Source organism: Stegodyphus dumicola, chromosome 3 (assembly GCF_044657685.1).
Source record: "Stegodyphus dumicola isolate Sdum_Otavi_A_Nest chromosome 3, ASM4465768v1".
Classification (NCBI taxonomy): domain Eukaryota; kingdom Metazoa; phylum Arthropoda; class Arachnida; order Araneae; family Eresidae; genus Stegodyphus; species Stegodyphus dumicola.
Window position 1 is genome coordinate 24,303,386 of NC_140770.1, and position 23,272 is coordinate 24,326,657.

Here is a 23,272-nt window from a genome sequence, read left to right on the forward strand (position 1 = left end):
TGTTTTTTAGTAGTGATGTATTATTTAATCAGTGGTAATTAAAATTTGTGATTTTTTATTTATATAATGAATTTGGTCTTGTATCTTTCCCTGACTTCATGTTACACGTTAGTGATCCATTTTTGGTGAGTGGGAGGGAATAGATATCTGTGATGAAGCTTTCATTTTTTTCTTACCATTCAAACAGTTTCTGATTAAAATTTGATTCAAATTGAACTGTTTTGATACTAGTAGAAAACGATCAAATTAATTAACATTTTGAAATCATGAAGAGGTTATTGAGGAAATTAAAGCAACAAGAATAGTGTAATATTCATAAATTTTCAGAACCTGTTTCAAAGGTTTAATCAATTTAAACCTTTGAAACTAGTCCTGCAAATGTTTAGCCCAAAGGGGCAATTTGCTCAGAAGGGCTATTTCGTTTTGGAATTTTGCATTGATTTACTACGAGGCGTATTTGGAAACTAAGTACCGTTTTGAAAAAAAAAAAAAAAAACAATTTTTTCGAATCCAATTTTATTTTTACATGAAAATACATGTCTTAAACTATTTTTCAACATAGTTTCCACCAATGATCAAACACTTGTCATAGCGGGTGACCAGTTTTTGTATACCATCGTCAAAGAAACTTCCCGCCAGTTTCGATAAACACTACTCCACAGCATTTTTCGTGTCAGCGTCAGATCCAAAGTGCTGGCCACCAAGCTCATGCTTCATGTGCAGGAACAAGTGATAGTCAGACGGCGCCAAGTCTGGGCTGTACGGCGGGGGATCGAACTGCTCCCAATGAAACTGTCGAATTAACAATTGATTGACACCAGCAGTATGGGGCCGAGCATTGTCATGGAGCAACACAATTCCTTTACTGAGCATTCCTCTTCATTTGTTTTGAATGGCACGCCTTAGGTTTGTTAAAGTCTCACAATATCGTGCCGCCTTAATGGTTTCACCTCTGGGAAGAAATTCAGTAAGCAAAACGCCTTTCCTATCTCAGAAGACAGTGCACATGATTTTTTGTGATGACATTGTCACTGAACTTTTGTTTTTTCGGAGAATGAGTGTGTCTCCACTCCATCGATTGTTTCTATTCTGGTGTGAAATGACACACCCAAGTTTCATCACCTGTCACAATTTGGTTTAAAATGTTTTCTCCCTCATCACTGTAACGTGTGAGAAATGTCAGAGCACTACCAAGTCGCTTTGTTTTGTGAACATCAGTGAGCATTTTTGGAACTCATCGGGAACACAGTTTGTGATAATTCAAGCGGTCAGACACAATTTCGAACAAAACAGTACGTGAAATTTGTGGAAATGCCTCTGAAAGAGTTGTCATTGTGAAGCATCTGTTCTCATGAATTGCTTCATCAACTTTCCTTACCAAATCATCGGTGACAACAGAAGGCCGAGCCTCGGCGTGGACATTTGTTCGACCTGCATTGAACATTCTTACCCACTTTCTCACCATTCCATAGCTTATCGCGTATTCACCATAAACTTCTGTCGCTTGACGATAAGTTTCGGCCGGTTTAACATTCCTCGCGTTCAAAAATTTAATAACAGCACGAATCTCACAGTCAGTGGTAGAATTAATTGTCTTAAACATTTTGAATGTGCACAGCAAACTGAAAACACAACATAGAGCAACCAGAATGGTGACAATTGAAAGTCAGTGAACAAGAAAGACTAGTGCGCATGCGCGGGATGCCTGCGACGGTGCCAGAATGAAACGGTACTTAGTTTCCGAATACGCTACATATAAATGGTGAATCACTTTTTAAATTGCTGCCACCAAATATTAGAGCCCCATATTATGTACAAAGAAATTAAATAATGAAGAATCTACATAAATGTATGTAAGAAAAATAAAGCATATGTAAAAGATTAAATTAGCAGCCAAAATTAATTTCCCTTCTTTATTCTAAAAATAGCAATGTGTATTTGCTCTGTGTCAAGAAAAATCCATGTCATATAACTCTTATGTAATTCTGGTGGTGTAAATTGAACTAAAACTCAAGCAACCAATAATAATTTTACAGCAATATTAACTATTCAATCAAAATGCTTTTAGGACCAAAATTAACTCAGTCTGAATAAGATTTCACCCTGAAAATAACACACTTGCTTTCCACGCTTTGCCCTAGCTAGACTGCTGTCTGTCTACTGCTGTTTTCTTGCTACAAAGTTATCAAAAATGTAAGATCTTTGGAACAGGCATATTTAGTATGCTGACTTGTGTGTAGCCGCAACATGTTGCTGAAAATAAAACTGAAGATTTAATCTGCCTTCGCCTTCAATTTCCTGGTCATTGCATCTGAGTTTCAATATAGTATATATGTTTCTTGCATTGTGATAAAACAACAGTACCTAGAGCCATCAAATTTTGAATAATGTACGTCACCACCCGAATACAGGCATCGAGAAACCCAAATTTGGAATTTGTTTTATTATCTATTTCATAATTTTTGAGTTTTTGATTAATCAACTCGGCAATTTCAAAGTGAGCAATGGCAATACTCTACGGGGGAAAAAATTTCTTATCTCCAGTGAGTAAGAAATTCTAAAGATATGCTCTTTTAAATGTTTTGTGATACTGCTGTTGAATTGAATTTTATGGTTTAAGTGCGAAAAACATTTAATTTTAAAAAAAAGGTAACACATAAAACATTAAAAATGTCCCTTTGGGCATAATATAAAATCAAAACTTTCAGATTTTTTGTTAATATTATTCTGATTCTTGTTGCTTTAACTCTCCAATAATATGACATGTTATTTTAACTCAGACTTAAAGTATGGCTTTCTAATAGAAGAAAATTAAACACCATGCAGATATAGCCTAAAGTCAAATTTTTGTAGTTAGTTGCGAGATCTGTTTTGTTAACTTATTATTCGCTTCTGATTGAAGAAGTTATTAATGAATTACCAAACTTCGGAGAAAGGAAAACTGCTAATTTATAAATAACTTCTTGTAGATAACAAGTATTCTTAATTATATGAATGGTTGCTATGTGCGCGTATGCAGTTTTTCTACAGCTAGAAAACAAGTAAATGTCTTAAAATATATATATATATATATTTCCAATGGTGAGCACTAGCCTATAACAGCATTGGCTACTACTGAGGCCAGAACTGGTGACCATTTTATTGTGGAGGCACCTAACGGGCCACTGTTATCTCCTATGAAGGAAATGGCAATTTTATATATCCATGTAATTTTCCGGGATTCGAATCCGTGCCCTTTGGTATCGCAGTCAGGCTCCCCTAACCAGTATACCATCTGGACAGTTTTCTTATTAACAAAAAAATATTTTTTGTGTAAACTAGGAAGTTGAACAGTTTTGTTTCAAAATGCATTTATTTAAAAAATTATATTTTTGCACATGAATATTTTAAACTTATTATATTTTATAAAGCTTCACTGATTGGACTTGATGCAAAAACTATAAATCTGTTTTTATGAAATACTTTGCTGTGTATCAAAAAATATTGTAATTAAAAGTAAATAATTAGGGTAAAGGAAATAGAGCTATTATCATCTCCCCTTCTCAATATTCTGTATAATCAAAATAAGATTCTAAGATATTGAGTAATGTGAACAATTTACAGTATACTCATATGTAATAATTAGAACAATGAAAACATTTGACGCATTATGAAAGCCAGGTTTTCATAGTATCTAAACGAATCCTCTTTATGTTCATATAATTTCATATAAATGTTATTTCTACACAGTTGAGAATCCTGATATGATTTTTTCTTTAGAAAGTTAAGTGTCTTATTGCATAATTATTACATTAATACCTAGTTGTACTGTAACCATAAAATAAGATTCATGTATCCATCGGTTTCCTGATGCGTAATTTTAAAAAACAATCCAGCTTTCCTAAATGTTCCTCCACAAAGGAATTTTCCTTTAGGCAAAACACCTAGTGTTTTTGCTGTAGTCCAGATAACTAACTTTAAGATGGAGTTAGTCACATATTTGCACAGAAACTGGGAGAGGCGAAGGCTTGCTTTCCATCTTGGAATGTTCTGTTATAATTCTGGCTGGCATTATCCTGGGATAAATGGGATAATACCCTTGGTTATTACACATTTGCTTATTTCTGTTAATTTGTTTTAAATTATTATTAGCATTTGTGTCCACTTAAGCATAGTGCCACTCTGCAGGTGACTCCTTGTAATGCAGCTCACTGATTGGTGTCGCTAAGAAGATATGTGGGTAAATACTGAAAATTTCGGACCTTCACAATGGATAGTGTTCTAAAGATGTTTATTTAGTTGAGAACTTTTTTGTATTTCCCACATATTGCTCTAGATTTCTCGAAGAATTTTCTAAGATTGCGATGTTTCTCCTATATCACTTACAAGCGAATTCCATAAGGATGTTTCTGAATCTTTCAAGAATATTCTTATGGCAGCTTTCCCTCTCTGATTGGGTTTTATTATAGATATTGACAATAATGATGTTTGTAAATGTATAATGTCCGTGTGGCAAGAGGGCACTCAAAACATACAGCCAGCCGAGAATCCTGTCAAGTGGTTTGATGCTAGCTGAAAAGTAGTTGAGGAACTGAGATCCATCCCCTGGGGTGCTGACAAATTGAGACAGAACTGGGAAGTCACAGTGTCACCTATTTGGTGTTCAAGGCTCATGCCAGTGACAGATGCAGTCTTGCACTACTTGCTATGATAAAATTCGTTGACTTGTTCTGGTATGTCATAAACGTGAGAATAGCGACGACAGCACCAAAATATAGGGTGTTGATAGAAACCTTGGATTTTGAATTGTATTCAAAGCCATTCGAATTCAATGAAAGAAAAGGGTAGGATACGAACTGCATAAAATTTAATTGAAGCCCTCCCCTCCCTCTCTTTTTTATCTAATCAGAAGACCCCACTTCTTAGAGCCAACTGCTCCACAAAGAACAATAGCAGCCCCACATTATATACAAAGGCTGAAACAAAACAAAGAAAACCTACCAACTGCGCGAATGGTGGATTTTGCTTTTCGTCGCAAGAAGATGGGTGCTACAGAAGTCATTTATCCTTATTATTGGGATATTTCATTGAGACTTAAACCCTCTATTTTCGTTTATCAGATGTTGTAAAAATTGTGCATACAAAAGAGATAGTAAATTAAAAATCTGGTATGTGCTAAAGTAAAGAGGAATTTCTTTTATAATTAAATTATAGTTTAATAATGCTTCAAAGACTCAATGAGCCAAATCTTGTTTATTCTCCACAGGAATTAAAAAATGTCCAAGTAGTAGAATATATATCTAATAAAAACAAAGTCAGAAGTAACTGAAGAGCAGGAGGAGGAATTTTGATCGCATAGAAGTGATGATCCACAATGCCTAGAAAATTGGAGGCGAAGGCAGATTACATCTTCAATTTTATTTTCAGCATCAAGTTGCGGATACACACAAGTCAGCACATTAAATGTGACTGTTCCAAAAGGCTTACATTTTTGATAACTTTGCAGCAAGAAAGCAGCAGCAGACAGAAGTACAGCTACGCCAAAGCGTGGAAAGCAAGTGCGTAATGTTCGGGATGAAATCTGAAGTGAAACTGAGTTAGTTTTGGTTCTCAAAGCATTTTGATTGGATAGTTAATATTATTCTAAAATTACTACTGGCTGATTAAGTTCCATTTACATCATCATAATTATGTAAGAATCATATGACATAGATTTTTTTCGAAATGACGCAGTATAGAGAGGGGTTACTATTTTTAGAACAGAGAAGGGAAATTAATTTACGCTGCTAATTTAATCTTTTACATATTCACTATTTTTCTTACATTTATGTGTAACTTTCAAATTTACCATTTTAGGTAAATTTAAAACATTCTCTTGATTAAATCTGAAATTTAGGTTTGTCATGCGATTCTAAATTCACACCAGTATTATTGTAATAGATGCCTTATTAAGCTTTCCATTTTTAATCACTGAAGTTATCTGAAAGTTATTTTATTTTCTTACAATTTCCATATTTTAACAGTAGGAAACGTTTAAATATTTATTTATTCTGTTTTCTAGTTACTCTAACTGTATTTCACTCTTCTGTTCCTTTGACATACATTTCATTTCATTGTGTTCCTTTGACAAGTGTAGCATTTTCACGATTCATAAAAAAAAATTTCGAACTCCCTTTATTCATATCTTGTGATTTCAACTTCCCCTGCATCCATTTCTTTTTCATATATTGTCATATGGTATTCAAGTTTTCATTTATCTAGAATTTATATATTGTATTTATGCCAACTTATATTTAAAAGATAATTTTCATAAACTCTTACATCATACTTTCAGTCAGGGAGCATTTTTCCTAGGTGGGGCAAAAATTTAAAATTGCCGCCCTTACCCAGTTTCTGTAACAAATTTTAGTTTTTTTAAATAAACATAGAAATAGGTGGTTTTCGAGATAAAATGTAAAATCCATTTTATAGTAAGAAATTCTTTATGTGCCATTTTTGTTCTAAAAGAAATATACATAACAAATGGTTAAGTTTCTTTACTTATGGCAAAGCATGAGAGAGCTACCTGCCTTAAGAGGGAAGATATCTTTCTAAGAGTAACTGATTCATATGCAAGTTACGCATGAGGCGAAACGGCGGAAACACCCATGCAGCCAGATAATTCGCTTGATTCTAACCCCCGACCGAACTACCAGTGTTCAGGCTTTAATTCTCCGGTGCACTGAAATAATCAAATTTACATTTTCGCTGAAATGGGGATATTTTTCAATATTTGCAACATTACCTACTCACACTAATAAATAATGCTAATAGAAAACGATTCAGCACTAAATACTAAAATAGTTCAGCACAGCAGAAAAATGGGAATCAGACATTACTAAATAATAAAAAATTTCATTTAAACAAATATAAGCAAATTACAATTCACTAATACAATGGATTGAATAATTTTGTAGCAATTTCTCGATACTGACAGTAACTTTAACCTAGCACGTTAAATATTCATTTCACAATAACGCCTTCATGTAGCCTACTCAAGAACTCTACTATCGTCCTCACAAAGCCCGATAACATAATAAATACTATTTACATATTCACGCAAAAGACTACTTTTGTACTGTAATAATAATTTTCTCTGAAATACGCAATTTTGCAATATTTGCAACAATAACTAGCCAGACCATGAAGGTCAGAAAGAAAGGAGGAGCCAACCTCGCACTGCGAGTGAAGCACGGCTCCGAGGGCTTCGGTCTCCAGATGGAGTCTTTTTTGTTTACATTTAGAACCTCCCTTGACAGCACACTGATAGTATTTCGACACACGACACTTCCATATAAATCGAAAAACGCGACACTTCCGCATAAAAGAAACACTCATTGTGTGATGGATAATAGCAATTTGTATAGTTATGCTTATCTAAAATGTTATGTTTAAAGAAGATTTTAGCAAAAATGTTACGTTTAAAGAATGAAAAATACCTTATTGTACCTTTAAAATTATATTTGTATTTTTATACCCTTGATTATGCACTCGTAATAAAAATAATCTTTAATTACAAACAATAGATTACATAAGTTAGGACAATGCCAATGATTTGAGGTTTTCGGAGTGCCTATGGTTCAAAACCATTTAACTCCACATCAGAATTACTAAAAGTGAGCAAAAATTGGAAAAATTTGGCATAAGTGATTTACTTGATGCTCAATAGAGGGAGCCACAGGCTCGAGAAAGTTTAGCGATAGAGCAGAGAAAATAAAAACATAAGTATCATAAATTTTTTTTATAAGTTTTTAGGTTTTTAAATTTTTTTTTGTATTTTATATTTTATACTTTTTTTGGTTTTTATAATTTTTTTATACACAGTACAAACACTAAAGCAAAAAGCGGATAGGAAAGAGTTTACGATTAATAAGCTCATTGGCATGTGGCTTGTGTAGGAGAGTGCAAATAATTAATGGGATCGCGATGAAAATATTCTTAGGCAGATTTAAAATCTGAGGGAGATGTGATTCTTAAGTAAACAGATCGATAACTTTGCTTGAAGATCTTGAATTGCAGTTGAAATAGCTGAAATAAGCAATTATATGGCAGCTCGCAATAGATGAGCTGATTAATTACGTAACTAACTTTCATTAGCTACAGTGGTGGCCAAAATTGTGGACACTTTTGGAAATTTTTATGTTTTTGAACTTTGTATGCTTATAGAAAATGTTACGTTTCGCAAAATGCAAACTAGTATATATCATTTTAAAGAAAATTTATTACTGAATTCAATACAAAACACAAAATTCAATTATTTGCAATGCAAAAAAAAGTTATATGTACTTTAATATAAATAAAAAACACAGTTATGAAGTGATTTGTAATGTCTTTCCTGGCCAATCACTGTTCTTGTTCTGAGAACCAATCAAATGTTAGTAACTGCCAGTAGAAGCTGACATCATGTTTGCACTTGAAACAATTCATTATTTTGCTTTGTTCTGTAGAAGGAGGACCTGTTTCTTATACCTGCAATTACAAGTAGGAATTTTTGTAAAAATTTTTAATATTTAGTCAAGAAGCAATGACATCAAATAAAAGAGTAGATTGGACACCTAGAAAGAGATGCAATATTATTACATCTCTTTCTAGGACACACCTAAAAATTTCCTTCTGTACGCACAGAAAAATTCAATGAAAAAGTATTTATAGGTTACTCTGAACCTTCTTCATTTATAGTAGATGGCAGCTCAATACAAACCAGTCCATATATTTTAGGCCACGTTTAGTTTCTTAAGACTCAAAGAAATCTTCCAAATTTTTTTAGGGTATAAAAGTAATTGTTTGAAAAGAAATGTATGTTATTTTTTTGGCCGTATACTAATCTCCTTATTCTATATTAGTTTAAAATTGTTACCTTGAAATCTTGCCTAAAATCAAACGGCGAACCTAGGTGTGCCCAGACCGGGCTCACCGATAATCTGGGATAACTGAGAGTCTGTATTCTTTGTTTCTCCGCCTCTCGTCGGTCAATTCATTGACAACAATGCTCGTTTCAGCACTCTTTTCGAAGCTCTATTCAATCAGTGTGCCACTTTGGGCACACCCACAGAATTTAAACGATAAGTGCTATCTTCACAAAATTTTACTTGCGTACTCCTCTAGGCCTAATTAAACAGCCTACCTTTTTTTTTTTTTTTTTATCAAAACACCGACTTTAAAAGGTAGCTCGCAGGAAAGTGTTCATTACACTAACAATTTATATTTCTCACAACCAAACAAAACATAACAGCCATGGAATTGACCGGATAAGTAAAAAAAAAAAAAAAGTTTCGAAAAATAGGTCACGTGATGTTATTCAAGCTCACTCATATCATCAAAATGGAAAACAGCAGTGATTGTTCCTATTCCCAAGCCAAATAAACCACCAGATGAACCTGCATCATACAGACCAGTGAGTCTCCTCTCAACACTCAGTAAAATCGTTGAGGCAGTTATTTACGATAGAATATTGGACCACATTAATGAGAAAAGCATCCTAACACCCCAACATGGATTTCGCAGGAAGCATTTAACGATACACCAATTGTACCGAGTCACGGAATTTATCTCTGAAGGACTTCAGAACGGAGAAAGCACATCTGCACTTTTTCTCGATATATCGAAAGCTTTTGATCGTGTCTGGCTAGACGGGCTACTCTACAAACTCACAAAAATACTCTTTCCACGCAAAGAAAAACTTCCGCCTGGGTCCCTCAAGGATCCTTGGTCGACCCAATTTATTTTTTATTTAATGCGAACGACATACCACAAACACCTTTCACTACACTTTCCATGTACGCAGACGATACTGCGATCCTCTCAAAAAATGCATCTCTAGACCATGTTACTCAGGCACTATAAATACACATACCTGCACTGGAGAATTGGCTACAAAAATGGAATCTTTATTTAATCTTTTTTTTTATCTATATGGGGAAATAAATTATTTAATCAGGCCAGGGAGTACGACTTAATGCGTCTACAATTTTATGGTTTATACCACTTCGATGAACGACCGTGTAATTGTGGGGTTGTGCTACTTTTGCCCATCTCATAAGTCGAGGATTTAGACTCACATTATTTTTGAGCCAAACTAGGGGATTGTGATCGGTCATGATGAGGAATTTAGTATGCCCGTTTAAATAGCATTGAAGTTTCTTTACAGCAAATATTATGGCGGCGCATTCCTTTTCTGTGGTAGAGTACTTTTTTCAGTTTCTGTAAAGTTCTTACTGAGGTGTAATACGGGATGTTCATTTTCTTGGTCATCTTTTTGAGCTAGAATGACACCCATACCAGAGTTTGAAGCATCAGTTTGCAAAATAAACTCTTTATTGAAATCTGGTGCATGTAGTATAGGCCTTTGAGACAGTTTCTCCTTTAGCTCCTCAGATGCTTTTGTGCGCTCTTCTGTCCAATTTATTTTCCCTTTCTTTAAGTTTCCTTTCAAATTTTCTGTTAAAGGTGCTGCTATAGATGAGAACATGGGAATGTAATGATTATAATATCCCGCTAATCCTAAAAATGCCCTGACTTGACTTTTTGTGGATGTCACTGAAAAATCAAGAATAGCTTTTACTTTCACTTCACTTGGCATTCTTATACCACGACCTACAATATGTCCTAGATATTTTACTCTATCTTGAGCAAATTTACATTTTATAGGTTTAATAGTTAAACCAGCGTCCTTTATTTTGCTAAAAACGGCTTTCAGGTGACTTAGATGTTCTTCCCAGGTGTTTAAAAAGATTGCCACATCATCTAAATATGGAACAGCAAAATTTTCACAACCGTGAAGGATTTCGGCCATCATTTTACTAAATGAAAATGGTGCATTTTTAAGTCCGAAAGGCATCCGTAGAGGTCTAAATGTGCCAAAACCTATAACAAAAGTCACTAATCTTTAATCATTAGGTGTTAAAGGTATTTTCCAGTATCCCTTTGTTAAGTCCAAAAGAGTTATATATTTTGTGCCTGCTACCGTTTCTACTCGTTGTTCCATGCTAGGCAAGGGAAAGAATTGTGTTTTTGTCAACTTCTTCATCCCTTCCTGCTACTTCCCTAAAATCATAGGAGAAGTGTAATCTGAATCTCCTATTTCAATTATTTTATGCTGAAGCATTTTATCAATTTTCGTTTTTAATATATTTGTTTATCTAGGAGACGTTCTGTATGGTTTATAGTGGATTGGCGTGTTTTCTCTCAGTTGAATATCATGCGTTATTAAATGAGTTTTTCCAGGCTTATTAGAAAAGATTTTTGAAAACTTCAGCAGCATATCATGCAATTCTTGATGTCCCATTCTTGCCACTAGATGGCGGGCATCTCTTCCCTTTCTTTTTCTCTAATTGAGTTCTAAGAACGAAGCTAGATTGGAACCGCTCTGGGGAGCGTAAAGACGAAACTTCAGACTCAGAAAAACAATTAAAATGTACTGTCTTACAGTAATTATCACCTACCTTGTAAGTAGTGTATATTAGTGTTTTATTAGAATTAATAAGCAAAAAACAAAATGGCCTGTTAATTCTAATAGAAACTCTTCTTGGAAGACGTGATTATTAGAAGCCTGGCGTCGCGAACACTGAAGATGCAGCAGGTAAGGAATTTTATATTAATTTTATTGTAAATAGAAGAACCTGATGCAACATTTTTATGGCGCCCGAACAGGGACGCCAGGCTTTTTGAAAAGTTCTAATAAAGTGAATTCAAAAACTGAATATTAAAATTGAAGATTTTAATACTTGTTCTTGAAGTATTCAGCAGAAGAATAATTTTGTTTTCTAAGTAAGAGTTAAATATTTCTTTTTCATGAGACGTATATTTTGTTTAATATACGTCTAAGTAATATACGCCAACGTTATAAGTGCTTGAATCTAAGAAGATAATGGCAGAAGAAAAAGTATATAAATTAAAAAAGAAAAAAAGTATCTTAAGAACTGCCGTTACTATTTAGGAAAATCGAAAGTGAATTAAATAAATCAGAAGGTAGTATTAATGAGCTCGAAGAATTGTTAGAACAGCTTAATGCTAAAACCGAAACACTATCTAATGCCGATGTAGAAGTTGAACCAATTCTGAGTGTAGATGAATTCGAAAATGAATTCGAAATTACGGAACAATATCGCGAGAAGATAACGTTATGGAAATTCAGGCTTAAGAAACGGATTAAGGAATTTAATCATGACTTAAGTGCGAAAATTTCAGCAGTTTCGGTCCAGGATAATGACTTAAATGCACCGAACACTCAGCAAAATATAAAAGATACACCTAATGTTAAATTACCAAAACTTTCGATTCCCGTATTTTATGGGAACAGTAGTCAATGGCGTACTTTTTGTAATACTTTTGAGTCCTCAATACATAATAACGAATCATTGAACAAAGTAGACAAATTTAATTACCTGAAAGCATATTTAGGAGGAACAGCTGCTAGTTGCGTTCAAGGACTTCCGCTATCGCCAAAACATTATGATTCAGCAATTCAAATCGTACACGACCGCTTTGGAAGGAGAGATTCTTATTAATGCGCACATGAATAATTTGCTGAATGTTGAATCATTAAAAAATGCGAATGACATAAAAATATTTCGTAACTTGTATGATAAAATAGAAACACCTCGAAGCGTTAGATGTTGTATCGGAATCTTACAGCGCTTTGCTGTGTCCGATGATTTTGAAGTTATTGCCTTCAGAATTAACGCTTAAATTTCATAGAACACGAAATGTTTTCACCGATTATAACATAAAAGATTTAATGTCATTTTTACACGCAGAACTTTCATTCCGCGAACGCACAAGGTCAACGGTTTCGCAACAGCAAAAAGTATCCCGGCGACAGTCTTCTTCACCCTCCTGCAACGAAAAGCGCATGTGGTCTCACAAGTAGACATAATAAACCGCAGATTCCGACCGCTACAAATTTGTTTACAAAATCTCAATGCAGGGAGGAAAATATGAATTGCGTCTTCTGTAATCAATTCCACAAGATTTGTGACTGTAGTGTTGTTTCCGGCTTATCATTACATGAAAAAAGGGATATTTTTAAAAAAAATGTGTTTGCTATAAATGTCTAAAACCACATAATTTAGCGCGAAACCGCAGAACAAAAATAACTTGTTCTATTTGTAAAAAACAACATGCAACTATTATGTGTAATATAAACAAAATCCTTCTGTCGAGGTTTCGAAAATTAAAAAAGACGAAGAGATAGAAAATAAAGTACTTTCAAATCAAGCAGGATGTTCAGAAGTATATTTGCAAACTTTAGTTGTTCGTATGTATGGAAGAGGGAATAACCAATTTGTTCGAGCGATAATTGACACCGGAAGTCAAAACTCATACATAAGCAGGTATGCAGCAGAAAGGTTACAATTAAGAAGCTTAGGTGAACTAAGTGTAACCCACGGACTTTTCGGTGGCATAGAAGTTTCGGAAAAACATAAACGTTATAGAATAAAATTGGGTAGCGTAGATAAACGGTATAATTGCGAAATCAATGTATTGGATGAAAGAAAAATATGTTCTTCGGTCCCTAAAATCAAAAATATACACTGGATTAGGGAACTTAGAAGAAGAGGAATTTAGGTCAGTGATGTTTTTGAAAATGGAAATTGCAGATTATTCCAGGAGAACCCCCAAGAGATTCATTTGTTGTTCGGGGCAGATGTTGCTGCAAATTTATTTACAGGTAAAATCGAAGCTCTTCCTTGGGGAAGATTAGTTGCTGTAAGTACAAAGCTTGGGTGGACAGTCATGGGGAAAGCGAACACTGACAATTATGAAATAGAAAATTCCTTTTCCACGCTTTCGTTATCTTTACATATTTCTGATGTCCTGCTGTCAGAACTGTGGAGGCTTGGTGTTATCGGAATAACAGATCCAATTACAAAGAAGGCTAGAGAGGAAAGGCATTTGCAAGCAAAATTTCAGTTCCAAAATTCTGTATCTCTAAACGTAGAGGAGAGTTATGAAGTAGTAAATAAGCTTTACAAATAAGTCAAATTTGTTTTGCTTCTAACTCTTCCTTTGCTTGATTTTGCATTATCTTTATTTTATGGACATGAGTGTATATTCAACAACGTTATTTCCTTCGTCTTCAGGATTCATCCATTGTTCATATTTTTATTTAAATATCTTAAATATTAAAAGAGTTATTTCCTTAGATTCTATAATAACTCAGTTACAAGTTTTAAATAATATTAAAAAAAAAAAATCCTTTTTTTTTTGTTCCCTTTCAGAAATATTTATAGAAAGTTAAGTGCATCGAAATCAGCACCAATATTTAACATATTTCACTATTAAAAATAAAAAGTGCTCTAATTTGAAATGAACCGAACAGAGCATTAATTAGAAATTGACTCAGATTTTCGATTTAATGATGCCTCAGGAGCTAAAAAATCATCTCACATTGGAGAAAATATTTTAGGAAGAAGCTCTGTAAATAGAAAGGAAATAATGCGTAATTTTAATATTAATAATACACACATACACACACACACACACAAAAATGTAGCCATCTTGTTGAGAAAACTGAATATTGATATAATGAACTGGGAAAAAACTGAAACGAATATACAAATGTACGCCAACACTTAACGCGTGATTTTAGTGTTGAACTGTATGTGGCGTAAATGCGAAGAAAACGATGCTTAATAATAATGCTACGAGTAAAAAAGACAAAAAAAAAAAAAAAAAAAAGAAAGAAAATCCGGTTAGCAGGAGTGCGACAGCAAACCGATAGACTGCGCGCTCAGCGCGAGAGCGTAAAAAACCCTTCTAGATGGCCGTTAAAATTAAAAACCTCTAATTTTTTATTTATTTTTTTATTTTTAATCTAAATTTTGGGGGCTGGGCTCAAGAAAAGTTTTTGCATAGGAGCCCAAGACTTTTAGCTATGCTACTGATACTAATGCATACTTTTGAGAAGCAATATGAATGAATGTGTTACTTAGATAATGTGCAAGTAATGAATTGAGCTTCAATTTGAATGGCCTTGACACTGAAAGATGCTAAGCCAAAGTGAAAGCAGCACTTTTATTGGGACCGTAATGAATTAATGTGATAACGATATGGAAATTTATTTCTTTAGTCGAATATGGGAAAGCACGTGACTTTTTGATCAATGCAGGGTTTCTTAAACTTTTTGGGCATGGGGAGCCCCTAATACAGTAAGACCCCGCTTAACGCGGGGAATACGTTCCATCGAAGTAGAGCGTAATGCGAAACAGCGCTAAGCGAGGCTATCTTAACATGTAAATAATGGGGTTAGGAAAAGACGGATAAAAAATGGTTAGGCATTAAATTTAATAATGTTTTTTTTAATAAAAATAAAATCAAACATTTATTTCTTACAAAAATAAAAACAATATAAACGCATATACTTTTAAAAACAAATAAAATTCTCAGTCAGATCATTCAGTCTATTCTGGGTTTCCAATTTTCTGCCTTTTTGTTAAGAAGGCATTATGATAGATTGGCTTAACGGCATATTGCGTTCAATTTCGTCGTCAATCCATATAGACAGTCGTCTTTTCCATTTCCTCTATAATGTTATTTCTAGAACGGGTAATTCTAGCTGCAGAGCTCGAAGTAGTTGCAGTTGCCGATGACAGTATTTTTTCTTTATTCTTAAGAATTGTCCTTATTGTTGAAGTTGCCAAAATCAATGCAGCACTAATTTGAGATTGACGTTCACCAGAATCTAATCTTCTAATCACTTGCATTTGAGTTTCCAGTGAAATGCTTTTTCTGGTTGCTTTCTTTTCTTGTTTTTTATTATCACCCACGATAAAAACTAAAGATCATAATATTTGTCACTGTATTAATCGTTATAGTATTATACAAATTTAAACTTACAATAATGTCAACAAATGTTTCAAATGATAAAAATGCGTCCACCAAGCAAGAAACACAACTACACTGTTTCGGATATGTTATTTGGAAACCTAGCGCTTCGCACAATTTCGGAGAATCGCCGGGTTGAAATAAAAGAGCGCTAAACCGAAACAGAGCTAAAGGAAACAGCGTTAAGCGGGGTCTTACTGTATTTACGAACATTTTGCGGGACCCCATAAGCATTGCGCAAACCCGACACACGCGTGAGTGAAGCTATCAATTTCTTAATTTGCATATGTTACCGTGAAAGATCGAAATTGGAGAATGTGGACTTTCACCAAATACGTCGGTGAAAGATCGAATATTGCGTTACATTATTGTACTTTCGGATCCTCACCGGTGCATGTCGACAATCACAGATATGCTCTGGTGTAAAGGTCGAAAGACAGGAGTATATGTACACGCTGACATTGCAAAAGGAAGTGTTCCACAAATAAATGCAGTTGTAAAAGCAAGGGCCTCTTGTGCAATTCAAAGTGTCATAATAGTTTAAGTTGTTGCAATAAATAAGATTTGAATCACATAATTTAGTAAGCTTTTAACTTCTATTATTTTTCTTCCTCTTTTGAATGTATTGTGTGTTTTAAGTTCTTATATTCTTAAGTTCTTATTTTTTTAGATTTAAGTCTCCAGTACGTTTTTTCTCGACTAAATTACGGAGAAGAAAATATAATATGCTTATATGTTCAACATTCACCATTAGTACATGGTGACTGTCGACATTTACCGGTGTAAGTCAGTCAGAAATAAGAGTATTTGGAAAATATTTCGGACATACACCAAGCGACTGTGTGAATGTTGACATTCACCGGTGAAAGTCGACATTCTCCAGATTTCGGTGTTTCACAGTAACATATATACTATTGCAGTTTTAGGTCATTGACTTTAATTTTTAAAGTAAAATGAAAGTTTCTGTTATTAAAAAAATGCTTCGAGACGTTTTCGTTTTTTCTTTGTCTGTATTGTTTTATCTTTATGCATTTTCAGGTACATTATTTAAAAGTATTTGTTAATTGTAAAATTATTATAAGTTTAAGGAATACCAAAATTGCTAAATTTTTGACGACCCCCTACTGCAGGTCCCGCGACCCACAGTTTAAGAAACTCTGGATTAGTGGAAGAAAGAAATCTTTACGCACAGTTTTCTAAAGAAAACAGACTTATATTCACACTACGCATAGAGGGAATCACGAAAAGCCAACCCTTTCGCTGGAATTCGACATCATTACTATACCCGGGCGAAGATATCCAGGAAAAGAGGTGCACTTTGAAACTAAGGATAAGTCTTTTTAATGAGCTTTCTATTGACAGTAACTGACGGCGGGAATTACACTGCGTGCTAAACCAAGATGGATGCAGTAGATGATGCTGCTTCGTTTGATAGACTCTGGTATAAAATTTAAAACAGTTATTCTTAATAGTTGAAATATAGCTTAAGGGGCTCATATACCTTAAACCCCTTATGACCTTCGAATATGTGACTGTTGCAAGAATTGGGAGATTTTATTTATTTTAAAAGCAATTCCTTCCAACCATTTACAACTGACTACATAATATAGCTGCTTTGGAAACTAGTAACCAGGAAGTTTGTTTTGCCACAAATATTTTTGTAATTTAATTTTCTTTGTGACAAAATATTTCGCCATGTTTCCACCTTGCGCGCATGATATTTTAAAAATGGCTAATGGTACATACTTGAAATTGGATGGAATTCTTTATATGGGCACTAATTTCTAACTGAACCAAAAATCTGTTGAATATTTTAATATTGAAAAATTTTATGGACGAAAACATTACAGATTTTTTTAATAAAATACATTTTATAAACTCAAAATAAAATAAACATTTAACATGGAATTTTTAGAATTTTAGGTTCACATTAGTTTCCAAATGTTATAAAAGGTATATATTAAATATGGAATTAAATTATGCAACAGAATATTTTAAACTGTGCGCGCAAGGTGGAAACATGACGAAAAATTTTGTCACAAAGCGGACTAAATTATAAAAATATTTGTGGCAACACTAACTTTCTGATTACTATTTCAGAACGTAGCTATATTATGTAATCAGCTGTAAAATGTTGGAAGTAATTGGTTTTAAAATAAATAAGTTATCCCAATTCTTACAACAGTCACATATTCGAAGATCTTGCGGGTTTTAAGGTGTATGAGTCCTCTTAAAGAGATTAATAGGCCCATAATTTAAAGTCAAAAACACGAACTGTTTTAGAAATATGTTTAAGTTCTTTATGTCATCGAAATGATTGTGGTGAAAGATAGAAATGATTTATAAGTAAGTCGAGAGTTCTTTTAGAAGCTATTATCTTTATGAGATCACTTTGAATAAAAATTGAGCAATTAACATGGAAAAGCACATAACATAGAAATTAACCCGGAGCAATTAACAAGAAAAGCATCAATATTGAGAACTGATATTGATGAATATTATTCGAAATACAAACCTCTTGCATGGAAGTTCGTGATTAGATAACGAAGGGACGATTCTCGCAGATACCTTTCTTTTCTAAACACACACGCTTCAGTTCTTTGAATCTCTTCATTATCAAAATAAAAACTTCTTCAGCAGATAGGTTTAATTTCTGAAAGAAGAATTACACGGAGACAAATTTTCAAGGGGGAAAGGAATGAGTAAACGAATAAACGAACTTTTGTTGGGGGCCACAGGTGGTTGCATACGTTTACTGACAGTTTTCGATTGAACACAGGATTAAACATCATCTGCTTTTTTAGGTAAAGAGTTGCTTTTAAAAGTGCTCCCTTTCGAAATGCCGTATCTTTTTCAACCAACACTTTTGTTAGTATTAAAAAACAATACATTGCAATAATTTCATTGCAGAATATTTTGTATGGTACTTCTAAACGTGTATAAAAGAATGAGATATTTGTATAAGCAGATTTCATACTTTATTCTCTTTTGTTGCTAGTTTTCAAGTTAGGTTACCTGCATGAATCATTTTCAATTAAAACATAATGATTTCAATAAACTTTTGAAAACGTAAAAAAATAGCTCGCTATTTTTTTCAAGAATGAATTTTCGAAGAAATATATGTAAAGTTCCCCCATTGACGGGAACAGTGTCTGCCTACGTAACGGTTAGAATGCTGAACTATTTTTTTAGGTAATTCAATGAACTTTATCATGAGGCGAGTATGCAATCAAATTGGGATGCCTTCATAACGGTGCCGCAGCAAGAGGTAACGTGCACAAACTGAAGCTTAGTTTCTCCTTGAAACTGATCATCGGCATCCTTATGCAAGTAACATTTTCAGTTTCAGTTACTGATTCATTAAATAAAGAAGGTATTATATAAATCTTCGGAATTTTTATGAAATCGGAAATATCTTTATGATCTCATTTATATTTCCAAAAAGTATCATGTACTTTTTTTAATACTTTTTTTTTTTCATCCATAAAACCAGTCCAATTTCGCTAATGTTACCAGCCTCGCTTCAAGAGATCTTGGTTGAAATTTTACACGTTATAAAAGTATACGTCTTTTCTTGGGAAGGGAATCACGAAAAACTCCCATACAGACTGCTCATTCTCCGGGATGTGAAATGGAGTTGATCTAGCTGTTTTCAGCAATATTACCGTGGGCCGCTGATGGATCTTAACAATAAATAGTTTTAATACTGGTAAAACTTTGAAGCTAATGCATGATTTGCAACACTACCCCTTATATTCTTTATGGTACAAAAAAATGATGAAAAGTTAAGTTGATGTATATTGCATATCAATAGATAATTGGTCAGCGAGTTCCTTATCATAGGTATTAGAGCACGTGGCTTAGCAACGTTTCCTATTTTTAAAAAAAAAACGAATTTTAATTTTCCCATTCGAGTAAAAATTGTACACTGGTGTGCAAAACTTAAGCAACAATGCAAATTTTAATCAAATAACCATGCATTTGCAGAAAAGGGGTTCTTGCTATCAGTACAATGAACACGCAATTCAGTAGAAAGGTCATGCATATGCAAATGTCAGGAAAAAAACATTACAGGCTACATGATCGTACGCAAAACGCGTGCGGTCGGCGCGCTCCACTCGAGACTACCATAAAAGGAAGGACGGAGACGCAATTAAAGACATTCGCTGCAAGTAGAAGTGAATATTTCGTGAAATATGGCTAGAAGAAATCATCTGGATGACTTAACGAGTGGAAGAATGATCGGAAAGCTGGAGGAGGGGCGTAGTGTGACCAGTGTGGCTGAAGATTTCGAAGTCAACAAAAGTGTCGTTTTGCGAGCTTGGAAAGCCTTCCAAACCATAGGTACAGCTATTAGAAAGGTTGGTGGTGACCGCTCCAGGACAACAACTGCAGCAGATAACCGATATATCGTCCTACAGGCGAAAAGAACCCAAAGCCAGTCAGCAAGCTCCACATTTCAACAACTGTGTACAGCAACCGGCGACAATTGTCGTGGTTTACTGTGTCCAGACACCTTCAGAAAGATGGCCTATTCGCCCGCCGTCCTGAACGCTGCATCCCTTTGAAAGTTGGCCATCGGCGCCACCGTTTAGAGTAGTGCAAGAGCAAAAACTAGGCATCTCATCAATGGAGTCGTTTCCTCCTTACGGATGAGAGTCGTTTAAGTGCCCCAAGCGATTCTCAACGCCAACTTATTTGGAGAGAGGTAAGGACACGGTTTAATCTCATTAACATCACGGAAAGAGACCATAACGGTGTCCTGGAGATTTCGTCTGTGGAGGCATTATGCTAAACGGGCGGACAGAGCTCCACGTTTTCGACAGAAGTTCTGTAACCGGAAATCGCTATTGTCAGGAGGTGATCCTTCCCTATGTGCGTCTGTTCCGAGGTGCAATTGGACCAGACTTCGTTTTTATGGATGACAATGCACGGCCACACCGTACTCCTGCTGTTCAGAAGCTACTGAAAAGTGAAGATATCACTCGAATGGATTGGCCAGCGTACTCCCCTCATTTAAATCCCATAGAATATGTGTGGGATGCTTTGGGGAGACGCCTTGAGGCAATATTACATCCTCCGGCGAACACTCAACAACTGAAACAGATGCTGATTGAGCAATGGGCACTCTCACTTCAAGATCTGTTGGACAGTCTGGTGCTGAGTATCGGGAGCATGGACCTTATAAGAGATAGACTAACCCAGTGGGCGGGGCGCGCGTCACCGACATGTCCGCAAGAAAGAGTAGGGACGATCTGGTTTATTTTAACACTGAAACCTATGGCGTTTGTATCACATAACTGTTTTTTAATTATTAAATATGACACGTTGTATAGTGATGAGATTATGAAAGTCACAGTTGTTTTCAAATAAAATTTAATGTATCTCATTAAAGCAGTTTTCACTGCATTTCGCACATTTTTTCACACGTAATTCTTGTACAAACATCTTTACTTTGGTAAAACGGTAAAAACTCTAAGCGCAAAATTTATGAACTTAATCTTGTATAAAAATAAAGTAAAATTAAATAAGATTGATAGTACGTGATGCTTTGAAATAAATAAGGTAAAATTAAACAAGATCTGATAATTTTTTTTTAATTTAATGAACATTTTTAGGCAGTCATTTTCCAAACTAAAATAACATTACAAAACGATCATTTATTTGATTATATGATCATTAAATTATTAACATTAAAGCGGATTATTTATTTAATAATTCATAAAATTCGCAGCATAAAATTTTCTGAGTGTAATAAAGGAAAAAAAAAAGATAAAATAAAATCTAGAAACCCTCAAATTTTATATTACGCCCAAAAAAAACTTTTTTAATGTTTTGTGTGTTAACTATATTTATTGAATATCATGTTCTTCGCCCGTAAACCACATACATTTGAAAACAGCATATCTTTAGAATTTCCAAGGAGGTTAGAACTCCTATTCTAACCTCCTTGAGAATTTCCGCACTGGAGATAAAAATGTTATTTTCCGTACAGTGCTATGATTGCTCGCTTTGAACTCGTTGAGTTTGTTAATCAAATATTCGTTTCAAAATATGAAATAGATTAAAATAAATTCGAAATTCGGCCGTCCAGATGCCCATGCTCGGGTGGAGGATTACATTATTCAAAATTTAATGGCTCTACATTCCATCGTTTTTATCACAGTGGGAGAAACATACATGTATTCATGCAGATTCTTCATTATGTAATTTCTTTAAATATAATACAAGGCGATAATATCTGGTAACAACAATCTGCAAGAAGATACAGACATTTATAGTGAAACAGTGCAAAATGCCGCTTCAAGCTAATAAATTAAATTAACAGTAAATAAAAAAAAAATTATGCAGAACTAAAAATAAATTTAAAAAATAATCACTCTAAAATACAAGCAAAATTAATTATTACGCTTAAATACAGTTTTAATATTAGAATTAAATGTATAAAAATTAAGATGTCAAAAGTGTTTATCACTATGATGTATTATGAAATATAATTGAAGTAAAATTCCTTTATAGAAATTGCGCTATAATACTCATCTATAATTTTTAAAAAGCAGCACAATTTAGAATTTTAAACAAAACTTTCAAAAATTCGTTTTGAAATATTTTAGTATTTTTTACTTTTTCATAAAAATTCCAAATAATATTTTTTAATTTAAATTTCAAATAAATTTTTATGCTTTTTGTTGGTGCAAATATTGCACCAATAAAAAGCATAAAAATTTCTTATTTGAAATTTTCTATTAGTTCAGATTTAAAATATTATTTTCTAAAAAGAAGTAGTTACAAATTTCCTTACAGCATAGGAAAAGCTAAATATATATATATATATCCAGCCCTGAAAGCATGCAATAGCTTTATAATTATTTGGATCGATAATGATGCTTGATAAATATGCTAAATTGTTAAAAATCGATTTCAGTTACAAAAATAAAAATATGTAGAAATTCTAATTTGTGAAATGAGAAGCTACAACCAGCTTTTTCTTGACAATTATACACGCTACAATAGGCAACCACTGTTAAATTTCTACCAGTCGTCCCTACGCCTCCGGATGTGATCAAGGTGACAGCCGGGAACGCGTCAGACAAGGGAGAAAACCCATTTGGGTTAGTCTATTTTTTATAAGGTCCATGATCGGGAGACGGTGAGAAGCAACCATTGCAGTAAGGGGAGGGCATATCCCATACTAAGGAACATCTGTTTGTTGTTCTTCCTCCTATGCAGACAATCATGTGTAACGATACTAGGAGTTCAATAAAGCATGTTTTTGTTTAATTCCATACTGTATGCATTGTATTCATTTTTGCGCAATTATGCTTTCGTTATCGTTTAAATACAAAAAGCTGTCTCTTATTTCTGAATTTCATGTATCTCAGATGATATCTCGTGGATTTATGTCAAAAAGAACACCTGTTGCTTAAGT